The 16,177-nt window shown below is 40.8% G+C and overlaps 1 protein-coding gene across 1 annotated transcript in view; it reads left to right on the top strand.

Moving 5' to 3' along the window:
• The window catches only part of LOC127915120 (uncharacterized), a 48,477-nt gene extending 33,104 nt beyond the window's left edge, over positions 1–15,373 (top strand). Inside the window, exon 2 of the mRNA XM_052493969.1 lies at positions 15,239–15,373. The gene's annotated coding sequence lies outside the window, so the exon portion shown is untranslated. The remainder of the gene's footprint in view (positions 1–15,238) is intronic.
• The last annotated feature ends 804 nt before the right edge of the window (positions 15,374–16,177 follow it).

The following is a 16,177-nucleotide window of genomic DNA, read 5'->3' on the forward strand; positions in this document are numbered from 1 at the left end:
ATGCTAATATATGCATAGTATTAATAGTATTGGATAGAAAACACTCTGAAGTTTCTAAAACTGTTTGAATGATGTCTGTGAATATAACAGAACTCATATGGCAGGCGAAAACCTGAGAAAAATCCAACCAGGAAGTGGGAAATCTGAGGTTTGTAGTTTTTCAACTCTTTGCCATTCCAATATACAGTGTAAATGGGGTCATAATGCACTTCCTACGGCTTCCACTAGATGTCAACAGTCTTTAGAACGTGGTTTCAGGCTTCCACTGTGAAGTGGGAGAGAATGAGAGGGGATTGAGCCAGGTGTCTGGCAGAGTGACACAGGTTCTGAGGCGCGGTTTACAAGAGAGTTAAGCTCTCGTTCCATTGCTTTTCTACAGACAGTGGAATTCTCCGGTTGGAAAATTATTGAACATTTATGACAAAAACATCCTAAAGATTGATTCTATACTTAGTTTGACAAGTTTCAAGGGGTGTAATATAACTTTTTGAGCTTTTCATCCGACGTTTGGCTGGACCTGAACGCGCGTTTGGATTTGTTTACCAAACGCGCTAACAAAAGAAGCTATTTAGACATAAATAAACAAATCAAACATTTATCATGGAACTGGGATTCCTGTGAGTGCATTCTGATTAAGATCATCAAAGGTATGTGAATATTTATAATGCTATTTCTGACTAATGTTGACGACACAATATGGCGGATATCTTTTTGGCTGCTTTGTTGTCTGAACGCTGTACTCAGATTATTGCATGGTTTGCTTTTTCCGTAAGGTTTTTTTGAAATCTGACACAGTGGTTGGATTAACAGATGGTGCTGCGAGCAGGGTTCACCACGATTTGTTGTCAAACCAAAGAGTCCTAATCAGTGGAGCAGATCTGGCAAAAAATAAGGTAGGCAAAGTTCCTATATCTGTTTCCACTCCTTTTGACATCTTGGGGAGATGAGAATCGTAGGCTGAACAAATTATGGGATACGGACCTGGAGAGTCCGAGTTTAATTCGATTGGCCCTTTGTATAACGACCGGTCGTAGCTTTATGGTAGATGGTAAGTCCCGGAAGGTAAACTCGTACAGGCTGTGACCTGTAGGGTAAGTCTTAGAGGGTAAATCCCTCGTAGGTTGGTTCCTGCTAGTACTATAAAGTAAATGGTAAATCCTAGTAGGTTGGTTCCTGCTAGTACTATAAAGTAGACTGTAAATTCCTAGTAGGTTGGTTCCTGCTAGTACTATAAAATAAATGGTAAATTCCTAGTAGGTTGGTTCCTGCTAGTACTATGAAGTAAATGGTAAATTCCTAGTAGGTTGGTTCCTGCTAGTACTATAAAGTAGACGGTAAATTCCTAGTAGGTTGGTTCCTGCTAGTACTATGAAATAAATGGTAAATTCCTAGTAGGTTGGTTCCTGCTAGTACTATAAAGTAAATGGTAAATTCCTAGTAGGTTGGTTCCTGCTAGTACTATAAAGTAAATGGTAAATTCCTAGTAGGTTGGTTCCTGCTAGTACTATAAAGTAAATGGTAAATTCCTAGTAGGTTCGTTCCTGCAAGTAATATAAGTATAGAGTAAGTCCCGGAGGGTAAACTCGAGCAGGCTAGTACCTGTAGGGTAAGTCCTAGGGGGTAAATTCTGGTTGGGATAGTTCATGTGACTACTATAAGAATAGTGTGAGTCCCGGAAGGTAAGCCCACGCAGGCTGGAACCTTTGAAGGGTAAGTCCTAGGGGGTAAATTCTGGGTGGGTTGGTTCCCTGCTAAAACTGTAACAAGAGGACAAAAGGCCCAGTTGCAGTGGCTGTAAAAGTGCAGGTTGTGAGTGTGTGTGAATGGGGGGGGGTAGTTTTGTGGCCTGTTGGGGTGGTGAACCATGGCATATTATGTGGGAATAGGAAGACAAGTGTGAATAATTTTGGTGATGTGTGTTATCAATAATAGGGATATTGGAGGGAAGATGGGACAAAGCCATCTGTATTCTCCAGTAATACATTCACAGACGCTATGGTATCGGTTCTCATACAAGGTATTAAGAGCTGTGACCAATTTATTATTATCTGGGGAATTGTGTAGCGCTATCTTAGAAAATACTTAATAGAAGGTGTGCATTATAGACGGGAGTTAAGTAATCTAAGATACCCTGAACACCGTCGGGAGAATTTAGGGAATAATAACTATTGATATGACGAAAACCGCTCCAATTCTCCATGTAATATAGAGCTAGCAGATTTTAATAAAGTCATGGAGGCGCTGAAAGAAGCGCACGAGTGCTCTACCAATTCAGCTGGAATATGGGTACTATCTGTTAAATTCATGTTTTAAGTATCCCTATATTTCTGTTATTACGGGGCTATCACTCAGTCAAGAGTGCACCTGCGCAGAGAGTCTTGTTGTTGATGGACCTAGCCGTGAGTGTAATGGCTACCTTGTAGTGTGTTCATACGGTATAGTAAACTTTGTTCAACTGGAACCTTGTCGTTGTGTCATTTCGAGTTAACCTCTTAAGACTAGGCCTCAATACTGCCCCCTTTGGAGGAAGTGCGTGCCCATAGTAAACTGAAAATATTTTTTCCCAAAATTAATATATGCATATAATAATTATTATTGAATAGAAAACACTCTAAAGTTTCTAAAACCGTTTAAATTATGTCTGTATGTAAAGCAGAACTCTCAGGGCAGCCTTTCTCCCAAACTCTCTCTTGTCAAGAGAAAAGTTGGGTCAACTTTGACGTCATCGCCCCCACCCTTCCCAGGCAGCTACCGATCTGGGAACAGTATGTATGTGTTCAGCGCGATGCCTGCTTTCAAATGGCGCGTTCATTGTGAGAATCCCGCGAGCCCTCGTCGTTTGGCGGGCGAAAATGTTCGTGTCACTCTCAAATACATGCACTCTATTGCGCGCGGCCGGTTTGGGGCACGTTCTTTTCCAAGGAACAGCAATTGAAGGCGGTTTGTCTGTTCGCGCTGATCATTGTTTTACATGCTAAAAACATCATAAAGCTCGATACTGCACATAGTTTGACCAGTTTAGTCGACATATAATATGTATATTTGAAGTTTTGATGCGCAAGAGTGCGGGATCAGAAGTCATTTTGGGTGCATTTCAGCTGAAGCTGTTAGCATATGCTAATACAGAGACACACAACGTGAAACCAACCGATGTATTGGGTAAGTATGACTCCTTCTACGTCTTCTGATCGAAGAACATCAAAGGTAAGGGAATATTTATGTGGTTATTTTGGGTTTCTGTGGACTCCAAACGTATATCTGCTAATATCTGCTAATATCTGAGCGCCGTCTCATTGTATAGCCAGTGTACGAATTCTGTAACGTTAAAAATAAATGTAATACAGCGGTTGCATTAAGAAGAAGTGTATCTTTGTAACTATATGTAGAACATGTATATTTAGTCATGTTTATTGCTTGTTATCTGACGTTATCTGTCGGATCTATCATCATTTCTCCGGACATTTGAGTAGCATTTTTTGAAATGTCGTCATTGTAAACAGAGATTTATGGATATAAATGGCATATTATTGAAAAAAAAAAAAGTATTGTGTAACATGTACTATTACTGTCATCTGATGAAGATTTTCAAAAGGTTAGTGAATGATTTATTTTTTAATCCTGCTTTTATAATTTTATATTTTCTGGGACAAAATGGCTGCCTCTCGTCTTTTGTTTCGGTGGTGGTCTAATATAAATATGTGCTATGTTTTCGCCATAAAACATTTTAGAAATCTGACTTGCTGGGTAGATGAACAAGGTGTTTATCTTTCATTTGAGCTATTGGACTTGTTAATGTGTGGAGGTTAAATATTTCTAAGAATATTGTTTTGCATTTTGCGTTATGGTAATGAGCTTGAGCCGTAGTCACGATACCGGATCCGGGATGGGTCGCCGCAAGAAGTTAACATTGGTAGCAGAGGATGGCTAATAACTACAATGTGCCACCATGCTTCAACAACAAGAGGTTGTACGAAAGTTGGAAAAATGAACTTGGAATCTGGCCACGGGTTACTAATCTGGAGATGAAAAAGCAAGCACTTGCGGTGGTATTATCGCTCGAGGGAAGAGCGAGAGATACAGCACTGGAAATATCCGTTGAGGATTTGAACAAGGATGATGGTATGGGAACTTTGATCAGAGCATTGGATTCTGTATTTCTTAAAGAAGATAAAGACCGTGCCTACGAGGCATATTCAAACTTTGACAGTGTTACGAGAGATATTTCGGTTGCAATGACGGACTACATCATTGATTTTGAACAGAGTTATAATAGGATGCGCAAGTGCAACATGGTTCTCCCGGATGCAGTGTTAGCTTTCAAGTTGCTAGATACTGCCTGTCTAGATGGTAGGGAGAAACAGTTGGCTTTGACTGCTTGTACTTTGCTGACTTTTGCATCCATGAAGTCAGCACTAAAAATAGTTTTTGGTGAAAAGACGTCTGTCGCGCCAATAACAGATGGAATGCAAGTGAGCGACGCAGCATATTACACCGAGCAGCAGAGAAAAAACGCCAACAAGTCACGTTCTCAAGACAACCAGAAGAGGGCGCCATTTCCCGACACAAATCCACTGGACAAATATGGAAGGAGATCAAATATATGCCATTTAGCAGACGCTTTTATCCAAAGCGACTTACAGTCATGTGTGCATACATTCTACGTATGGGTGGTCCCGGGAATCGAACCCACTACCCTGGCGTTACAAGCGCCATGCTCTACCAACTGAGCTACAGGAGGACAAAATGTGCTATTTGTTAAAGCACCATTGGGTTAAAGACTGTCCTCATAAAAGTTTAACTACCATAGAAATGTAAACACGGAGATAGAGCAGTGTAATATTACACTGTTTTCAAATGAATCTGCTTCTGATGCTGAGATTTTTATAGTTGAATCCTTAGGATCTGTTGTGATTGATACTGTATATACACGGACAGTGTGTGGTGCAAAATGGCTTGATAGCTATGTCAGTGAACTAAATATGAAAGAAGTACAAAATATGATTGACACACCAAGCAAAAGAGCTTTCAAATTTGGAGATGGGAGAATTGTCCATTCTACCAAGAGTCAAGATACCAGCAAAAATTGGTCAGACAAAGTGTCACATTGAAACAGAGGTGGTCCCTACAGATATCCCCTTACTATTAAGCAAAGCTTCCCTCAAGAAGGCAGAGGCTGTACTATACATGAAAAAATGACAAGGCAGTGATGTTTAAACAACCAGTGACTCTTGAACTTACTACCTCAGGCCACTATTGTGTAAACATTTTAGACAAAGACATCACACAGAGTCCATGTAAAAATGAGATTCTGATGGACCTAGAGCACATGGAGATTCTGACAGTCACAGAGAACATGAACACAAAAGAAAAACACAAAGTATTGTTAAAGCTTCACAAACAGTTGGACAGGTTACAGTTGACAACTTCAGAAATTACTCTGCAGTTCAGGGAATAATGATGATAAGTACGAAACTGGAAACAAAGTGTACGACAAACGAGTTGACTATCAAGAGTGGAAAGGACCGAGAGTAGTCATTGGTCAAGATGGTGTGGTGATATTTGTGTGAGACGGAGGCATCCTTGTCAGGTTGCATCACTCAAGATTGCGGAAAGTAAATGATCAACAAGATAGAGGGGCTGTTGCTGAGAATCAGTCTCCTAATGAAAATGACAAAAAGGACACAGTAACAGACACAGAACTACCAGATGTCAGATCCAATGATATGGACACTGAAACTGACACAGGAAATGGAGCAGAGACCTTCAACCATGTCACAGGTAATACTGTTGAGCGTTCAAATGAGGAAAACATTCAACAACAGCCACATGTGTTAAGAGAACATGGTTGTTCCAATCTGAAAACTGGACAAACTGTTAAATACCTGGACAGAGAAAGTGGTATTCCACATACAGGAACCGTCATTGGACAAGCAGGAAAAGCCAAAGTAAAACACCAGAACTGGTACAACTTGCAGTACTCTGAACCAGCTACACTTTCTGGTACAACAGGGTCAGCTGACCTGTCACTTATAGATCATATCAGAATTGAACCAATGGAAAATCGAGAAAAACAGAATGACATTCAAAATTATGATGTACTTGAAACGAAGGACGTGTCATTTGACTCAGCTAAGCTAGATGAGCTCAGTAATTGTATAAAAAATGGAGTGTTTGAGGAAGTCAAAGACATTGGCCAAAAATGCGTCTCAAGAAGGTGGGTGTGTACCCTTAAAGAATCCTTAACTGGAATAGTGCCTAAAGCACGTCTAGTGGCTAGAGGTTTTGAGGAGCTGGCTGCTAAAGAACTCCAAAAAGACTCACGGACATGCGCCTCAGAGTCACTCAGATTGCTGATGTCAGTGATCTGCCAGAAAAAAATGAAACTTAATTCCATAGACATCAAATCTGCATTTTTGCAAGGAACAGAGCTGTTAAGGGACATTCGCATCCGACCTCCGCCTGAAGCTAAAAGCGAAGGAACATTGTGGAAACTCTAAAAGTGTGTGTATGGACTGGCAGATGCATCACTCTACCGGTACAACAAAGTCAAGGAAACAATGCTGAATACAGGTGGGAAAATGTCACAAGTGGATCCTGCAGTCTTCTATTGGCTTGATCAAGACTGCAATGTGACTGGAGTACTTGCCTGTCATGTTGATAACTTTATCTGGGGTGGCTCACAGACCTTTACTTCAACTGTGATTCCACACCTCAAAGCTATTTTCTAGGTCGGCCGTGAGGAGCATGATCATTTTTGTTATGTTGGCATAGAGTTTATTACAGTTGATGGAAAAATACTGATGCAACAGGAGAGCTATATCAAGAATCTTCAACCCATTCACCTGGATTCTTCAGGAGCCGTACAAAGGAATTCCTCTCTGTGAAATTGAAGCTGATCAATTGAGGTCAAAGATGGGACAGATTTTATAGGTTGCTAGACACAAACCACACCACTGTACAAACCATTCATGAGGCGAACAAAGTTGTTCGTAAATTGAAATCACAACAAGTGACTTTACAGGTTTAGCATGTTGGAAAAGATGACTCTTTGAAACTAGTTGTCTTCAGTGATGCTTCCCTAGGGAACCTTACAGATGGAGGCACACAAGGGAAACATCTAATTGTGTTAATGGGTGAAGCTAAAGATTCTCACCTATCTGTTGGCAGTGAAAAAGGATCAGAAGGGTTGTCCAAAGCACACTTGCTGGAGAATCCCTTGTTCTTGGGGATGGAATTGACAATGCTATCTTTCTTGCAACTCTGTTCTCAGACCTCACCACTGGTGAGACAAAACGGCACATTCTACCTGTAGTTTGTGTCACTGACAACTACTTGTTAGTTTATGCTGTGAAGTCAACCAAGTCTGTCATAGGGAAAATACTTCGTCTTGAGATAAGTAAGAATGGAACTTTCACCTAGCGGTGTATTGCCTCATAGAGATTACAGTTTCTATGTGATGGAAAACGTATGAGATCACGTTTTACCTAACTTTTAGTAGAGGCCAGGGATTAAATATTGCAGATTCCTTGCAATGAGAAATTGGCTAAATTTGCCCCAGGAAAACTTATTTTGGGTTGAAGAATCTAGGCAAAATGCCAGGGGAATGGATTCTTAAGGTAACAAATTTAAATAAGATGGCCAAACACTCCTTGCAAACACTCAGAAAGCCAATATTTTACGTGGTTTTATTTTTAAATAGATTTACGCTTTGTCGTCTTATTCTGAAATAGAATTCCAGAATGGTCGAAAGGGTGGAGGGGTCACGAGGAATTGGTATAGGGTTTACCAAACCTAAAAATAACGTTTTATTTTTGTACGTGGTGTGTTGGTTATGGAGAATCATGGGGTAAGGAGACCAGTGTTAGACTCGTTGGAGAGATAATGTTGCCGTGTCTATGCTAAATAAAGGACAGTGGATTTACAAATAACAGGTTTGGTTTATAATTAATAGTTTTGGATTGCTGATTAAAATGTTGCATAGTGAATGCTAACGGAATGTACACTCTCTTTTCCGAAAGAGGGGGTTTCATTATTTTGCTTTGGAAGGTCCCCAGAGATTGAGGGGGAGAGCAGTTAATGATATTTGGTAATTTGAGGTATAAACGTATCTGGATTAGGCCATAAACGAGTTCCAGATAATAAGTGAGTCCTGTTAATGTGTGTTCTGAACCTACGGTTCACCAGCACGCACACACTATTTACTGGTTACGAATGTGCGTCAGTGGTGTGTTGATACTGTGAGATTTATTGGATGGGGTCTTTTCAATTCAGTTAAATTGGGAATGCAGAAGGATGGAAATGTTTTGAATGGTTTCTGAAGGACCTTGAGAGGAAACATTTTAATGGTGTCGAATGCCCTGCATCCTAGAATTTCTCGTGATGAATGATCAACCTCACTAGAGATGATCGGAACGGGGGATTTAATTGTAAAATGTATGAGAAACATAATTCTCTATCCAAATTGTACCATTACTTTAGGAGATTAATTATTATTTCCGTGGGGAGGTATAAAGAGTTGTAATACTAAGTTGATTAGTTATTCGAATTTGTTTATTTTTGATCTAACATGTTATTTTTGAATCACGTGTTCTAAGGGAAAATGACCAGTTCCCTGGGGGTCATGTTCTTTGGGGAAATATACAGAGGTACTGTGTTCAATCTGCATATAGAAAGGAAAATATATGTTATTGAGGGATGACAGTTACTTCAAATGGATTGTGAAAAATGTATTGCTGATTTCATTTTGTGTTTTTGTTTCCATACAAATTTTACCAGATTGGATAATGGAGTGTGGAATTCTGCAAGGGGTTAGGGTGCTTCATGATCTGGTAACTCTTCCGAGAGGTCGCCAGTAGAATAAGGGAGTATGGACTCATTTAGAAAATGGTTTTAGCAGTAACAACATGTAACACGGAACCCAAACCGGTTGCGCGCACAAGCTATCATGCAGAATTTTTTTTTAACCCCCCCCCCACACACACCAAACGAGATCACGACATGCTGGTTAAAATGTCAAAACGAACTCTGAACCAAAGACATTAATTTGAGGAGGTCGAAAAGCATTAAACATGTATGGCAATTTAGCTAGCTAGCTTGCACTTGCTTGCCAATGTTAATGTGTCCAATTTAGCTAGCTTGCTCATTTGTCCTGGGAAATAAACATTGAGATGTTATTTTACCTGAAATGCACAAGGACCTCTACTACGACAATTAATCCACACATAAAATGGCCAACCAAATCATTTCTCGTCATCTATCCTCCTTCCAGGCTTTTTCATCTTTGAATTTATATGGTGATCTTATCTAAACATTCATTGTATTACCACGACAACCGGCAACAAAGTCTTTCAATCACCCACGTGGGTATAACCAATGAGGAGATGGCACTTGGGTACCTGCTTCTTTAAACCAATGAGGAGATGACTTTCAGCGCGATCTTGGCGTCGCAGACACTCGTTGGCGCGCTCGAGCAGTGTGGGTGCAATTATTGAATAACACGTGACGTGTCCAGTCTGGTGAGCATGTTAAGCTTTTTGACATTTGTCGTAGAGATTCATTTTATTAAGAAAAGGCTCATGTCATAATTCGTCATGTTTGTCGTGTTTGTCTGGATTTCCTGAGACAGATATTAAATGAACTAAACTGTTGTTATGATTTGTACTTTTTTGAGGTGGAAGGTGATATCAGATCGTGTCTTAAAACTTCTTAAGGCTAGCGGAACCCCTCGACAACATCTGCTGAAAAGGCAGAGCGCGAAATGTAAAAAAAAAAGAAATATTTAACTTTCAGCATTCACAAGTGCAATACACCAAATTAAAGCTTAACTTCTTGTTAATCTACCCACCGTTAATCTACCCTACAATTTCAAAAAGGCTTTACAGCGAAAGCACACCATATGATTGTTAGGACAGAGCCTAGTCACAAAAAACACAGCCATTTTAAGGCCAAAGAGAGGAGTCACAAAAAGCAGAAATAGAGATCAAATGAATCGCTAACCTTTGATGATCTTCATCAGATGGCACTCATAGGACTTCATGTAACACAATAAATGTATGTTTTGTTCGCTAAAGTGCATATTTATATCCAAAAATCTCAGTTTACATTGGCACATTATGTTCAGTAATGTTGTGCCTCGAAAACATCCGGCGATTTTGCAGAGAGCCACATCAATTTACAGAAATACTCATCATAAACTTTGATAAAAGATACAGGTGTTATGCACAGAATTAATTATATACTTGTCCTTAATGCAACTGCTGTGTCACATTTTTAAAAAGCACACCATGCAATAATCTGAGTGTAGCGCTCAGACACAAAAACAAGCCATACAGATGATACCCGCCATGTTGTGGAGTCAGTAAAAGTCAGAAATAGTGTTATAAATATTCACTTACCTTTGATGATCATCATCAGAATGCACTCCCAGGAAATATAGTTCCACAATAAATGTTTGTTTTGTTCGATAAAGTCCATCATTTATGTCCAAATAGCTTCTTTTGTTCGGGCGTTTGGTAAACAAATCCAAACGCGCGTTCAGGTCCAGCCGAACGTCGGATGAAAAGTTCAAAAAGTTATATTACAGGTCGTAGAAATCTGTCAAACTAAGTATAGAATCAATCATTAGGATGTTTTTATCATAAATCTTCAATAATGTTCCAACCGGAGAATTCCACTGTCTGTAGAAAAACAATGGAACAAGAGCTAACTCTCTCGTGACCGCGCGTCACTAGCCTGTGGCACTCTGCCAGACACCCGGCTCAATCCCCTCTCATTCTCTCCCCCTTCATAGTAGAAGCCTCAAACAAAGTTCTAAAGACTGTTGACATCTATTGGGAAGCCTTAGGAAGTGCAATATGACCCAATTTACACTGTATATTGGAATGGCAAAGAGTTGAAAAACTACAAACCACAGATTTCCCACTTCCTGGTTGGATTTTTCTCAGGTTTTCGCCTGCCATATGAGTTATGTTATACTCACAGACATCATTCAAACAGTTTTAGAAACTTCAGAGTGTTTTCTATCCAATACTACTAATAATATGCAGATATTAGCATCTAGGACAGAGTAGCAGGCAGTTTACTCTGGGCACCTTATTCATCCAAGCTACTCAATACTGCCCCCCTGTCACCAAGAAGTTAAAAAGAATTGAAGCTTTCTGCCAATATCAGATATGTCTATATCCTGGGAAATGTTCTTGTTACTTACAACCTCATGCTAATCGCATTAGCCTACATTAGCTGAACCGTCCCGTGGATGGGACACCGATCCCGAAGTTAAAAGGTCCTTCAGGCCTTGGATGGGACACTGGAGATATTGAAATGCCGCATTCAAAATTGTTAGTCATACAAATCAAACATTTCTTGCACAGAATGTCTGCAAACACAGTAACCCCTACTGTACACCGTTATTTATTTACAAGATCCACCATCCCTGTTTTTTACACATGGTCTTGACTATGTGACAATTTTACGAGGAAATGGAATGTACAACGGTGCATCAAGCCATACACCCGAGGTGTCCTTATGACAGCACCCAGCCCACTTGAATTTCTCTGAAGCATCAGCTGTGGCCTGTAAAGCACTGATATCATTAACAGAGAAAAAGTTGGTGGGATCTGGAACTACTCCCATCTGTAGGAGGGGGAAACGGAAGACAATGCAGGCAATTTAGCTGCACATTCAGCCTTGGCATTCCCCAGAAATATTCTCTTTAGAGGGAGTATGGGCCTGACACTTTATCACCAAGATTGACAAGGGGAGTTGAACAGCCTCCAACAGAGAGGACACAAGCTTAACGTGAGCATTTGTTTTCCAGAGGTCAAAAACCCTCTATTCTTCCATAATGTTCCAAAATCATGCACTACACCAAATTCATATCTACTGTTGTGTATATGTTAACAGAGCTATCTTTAGCCAAAATACAAGCTCTAGTCAAACCAAATCATTCTGCTGATTGAGCTGACAAGTGCGACGGGAGCCTTGCACTCTCCACCGTCTCCAAAATAGTCACAAGAGCATAACCAATTAAAGGCTCCACTTTATCATTACATGGAGCAGACCCATCTACAAAATACTCAAAATCTGGATTTTCTAATGGGGTGTCTCTTAAGTCCAACCTAGATCTACACTCAATTTCAGTAGCTAAGTCACAATCATGGTCTTCACACCCTCTGATGTAGGGAGAAGATTTGCAGGGTTAAGAATTGTACATAATTTCAGAGTAACATGGGACATTGTCGACTGAATGTTCTGATAGTCTAGCAGTCTTCCAGGCGTCAAATGAGCCATTTTTGCCTGTGGTCGTGTCTGCTACTTATTACAATCTCAAAACAGGAAACCATTCCCCTGATCACACTATCCAATCATTTAGAATAATAACCAACAGATTTCTATCTCTCCATGATACTGTATCAAAACTGCTGACATTAACCCACCCATCTCAGAAACAAACAGATGAAAAGGTTTGTATGGTCTGGCAGGCCCAGGCAACAGCCGACATCAGAGTTTGTTTGAATTTTACCAGTGCCGTCTCAGCCTCATCTGTCCTGACCACAATTTCACTCGCCTCCATATTTCTTCCATAAATACAATCCCGCAATGGTTGAACTATCTCTGCATAGTCTTTCAACCACAGACGACATTAACCAGCCACACCCAACAAAGACATCATGTTCCGCTTAGTAACAGGATTAGGCAAAACTTTAATTTGCATCTAATCTATTTTTGGAGAGGGCGCAACCCTCAGAAGTAATGTCAAGACCTAAATATTTAACGGAGCTCCAGCATAACTGTATTTCATTTGGGGAAACTTTATGACCATTTTCTGCTAAGAAAATCAACAATGCTAGAGTGTCCTCATGACATCTCTCCTCTGATTGTGATCAAACCAACGAATCATCGACATATTGAACCAAAATGCTTCTACCAGGGGCAACAAAATCCTCTAGGTTCCGATCCATTTCTTGGGCAGAGATCGCTGGTGATTCAACATAACCTTGGGGCATCACCATCCAAGATAATTACCAAGAAACGTAAACGAGAATCACTCCTGTTACTCTTCAGCCACAGGGATACTGAAAAAAACATTTGCCAAATCAATCACTGAAAAACAACTACTTGGAGGCACTTGGGATGAAATGATAATAGTGTTAGGCACCAGGGGTGCTCAAGCATGTACTGCATTGTTTACTAGTCTAAGGACTTGCACAACACGATAAACACCCAATGGTTTCCTAACAGCTAAAATTGGTGTGTTACAGGGTGAATTCGGACAGGGAATCAAAGCACCTATTTCAACTAATGCACTATTAATGGGAATATTTGCTACGAGGGTAATGAGCTTTGTAAGGTCTGTGGGTGATTTTGGAATGACCACAACTGGTGCAGCTCCTTTAATGGGTCCAATGTCAGTCTTTGATTTAGCCCTCAGTTCTTCAGGTATGTCTTTTAGCCAATCAATGTGTGAATGATCTTATAATACCACAGGCATTGATTATTTTCTTGGTAATGTCATTGCAATAGCCCAGAATGGGGAACAGAAAGTTTCTGTTGAAGCTGACCACTTTCCTTCTCCTTACCAAGACACCCAATCAGTTGCTTCTACCACTGTCTTCATCCAAACACTCACATCTTTCCATTGCTTTCCTGAAGCTTTTGATAAGCTACATTGGGGAACAGAATCAGGGACTTCATACAGACTTGTCTTAGTATCCGTCAACAACACTCCAGCTGCTATGAAGTTTTCTCCTCTGTTTATCAACTTTCTCTTTTTGGTTTAACCATCTCTGTTGGTATTCAGGGTCTCTTTCGAATGAGGAAACAGCAGCAGTACAATGTAGGTGTTCAGAAACTTCCCAGTTAGCATCCAATGGTGAAGAAGTATTTCTCTCTCAGCTGTCCCTCAACATGTTGATCATTCAAATGTAGTAACATAGTAACAGTTTATTAGGCATGAGAAGATTCAATTTTCTCTCGATCCCAATGACAATCCTTCTTTGGTACATGCAACAGATATATTAATTTTACACATCAAATATCTTCCCAATAAATTTACTGGTCAGGCAGATGAATATAGGAATCAGTGTTACCATTTCCCCTCACCCCAACACCACATCTAGGGGAAAAGTCAAACATTCTTCAGAAGTAATTCCAGATGGTCCAACTATACACATTGTTTTCTTTGAGGGGAGAACAGATAGGACAGATGTTTTCAACACTGAAACCATGGCCTCAGTGTCCACCAAAAAATGTAATTTTATGGTTATTCACTCAATCCCACCGTACCTTCTCCGCTGTGCAATCTGGTTTCCGAGCCGGTCACGGGTGCACCTCAGCCACACTCAAGGTACTAAATGATATCATAACCGCCATCGATAAAAGACAGTACTGTGCAGCCGTCTTCATCGACCTCGCCAAGGCTTTCGACTCTGTCAATCACCAAATTCTTATCGGCAGACTCAACAGCCTCGGTTTTTCGGATGACTGCCTTGCCTGGTTCACCAATTACTTTGCAGACAGAGTTCAGTGTGTCAAATCGGAGGGCATGCTGTCCGGTCCTCTGGCAGTCTCTATGGGGGTGCCACAGGGTTCAATTCTCGGGCCGACTCTTTTCTCTGTATATATCAATGATGTTGCTCTTGCTGCGGGCGATTCCCTGATCCACCTCTACGCAGACGACACCATTCTATATACTTTCGGCCCGTCATTGGACACTGTGCTATCCAACCTCCAAACGAGCTTCAATGCCATACAGCACTCCTTCCGTGGCCTCCAACTGCTCTTAAACGCGAGTAAAACCAAATGCATGCTTTTCAACCGATCGCTGCCTGCACCCGCATGCCCGACTAGCATCACCACCCTGGATGGTTCCAACCTTGAATATGTGGACATCTATAAGTACCTAGGTGTCTGGCTAGACTGCAAACTCTCCTTCCAGACTCACATCAAACATCTCCAATCAAAAATCAAATCCAGAGTCGGCTTTCTATTCCGCAACAAAGCCTCCTTCACCCACGCTGCCAAGCTTACCCTAGTAAAACTGACTATCCTACCGATCCTCGACTTCGGCGATGTCATCTACAAAATGGCTTCCAACACTCTACTCAGCAAACTGGATGCAGTCTATCACAGTGCCATCCGTTTTGTCACTAAAGCACCTTATACCACCCACCACTGCGACTTGTATGCTCTAGTCGGCTGGCCCTCACTACATATTCGTCGCCAGACCCACTGGCTCCAGGTCATCTACAAGTCCATGCTAGGTAAAGCTCCGCCTTATCTCAGTTCACTGGTCACGATGGCAACACCCATCCGTAGCACGCGCTCCAGCAGGTGTATCTCACTGATCATCCCTAAAGCCAACACCTCATTTGGCCGCCTTTCGTTCCAGTACTCTGCTGCCTGTGACTGGAACGAATTGCAAAATCGCTGAAGTTGGAGACTTTTATCTCCCTCACCAACTTCAAACATCAGCTATCCGAGCAGCTAACCGATCGCTGCAGCTGTACATAGTCTATTGGTAAATAGCTCACCCTTTTCACCTACCTCATTCCCATACTGTTTTTATACTGTTTTTATTTATTTACTTTTCTGCTCTTTTGCACACCAATATCTCTACCTGTACATGCCCATCTGATCATTTATCACTCAGTGTTAATCTGCAAAATTGTATTATTCGCCTACCTCCTCATGCCTTTTGCACACATTGTATATAGACTGCCCATTTTTTTTTTTCTACTGTGTTATTGACTTGCTAATTGTTTACTCCATGTGTAACTCTGTGTTGTCTGTTCACACTGCTATGCTTTATCTTGGCCAGGTCGCAGTTGCAAATGAGAACTTGTTCTCAACTAGCCTACCTGGTTAAATAAAGGTGAAATAAAAATAGAAATAAATAAAAAAATAAAAAATAAAAATCAGGGGGCTTTGGTTTGACAAGGTGGTCAATTTTAACATTTGACATGTTTATTCTGAATCTTTGTCATTGTTTTCTTCATTAAGTTTCTCCTTCTGTTTCCACCTCATCCTATGTTTGGTATCCCCCTCAACCTCCTCCTCTTCCAAATGGGTTGTCAACCTGCACGCCAAAAAGTGGGGAAGGCCAATCGTTTTGTTGTTCTCCTTCAGGACAGTTTCCTTTAGAAATGCCCTAGATTCCCACAGTTGTAGCAGCTCCAAT

The sequence above is a fragment of the Oncorhynchus keta genome, chromosome 34 (genome assembly GCF_023373465.1).
Source record: "Oncorhynchus keta strain PuntledgeMale-10-30-2019 chromosome 34, Oket_V2, whole genome shotgun sequence".
NCBI lineage: Eukaryota > Metazoa > Chordata > Actinopteri > Salmoniformes > Salmonidae > Oncorhynchus > Oncorhynchus keta.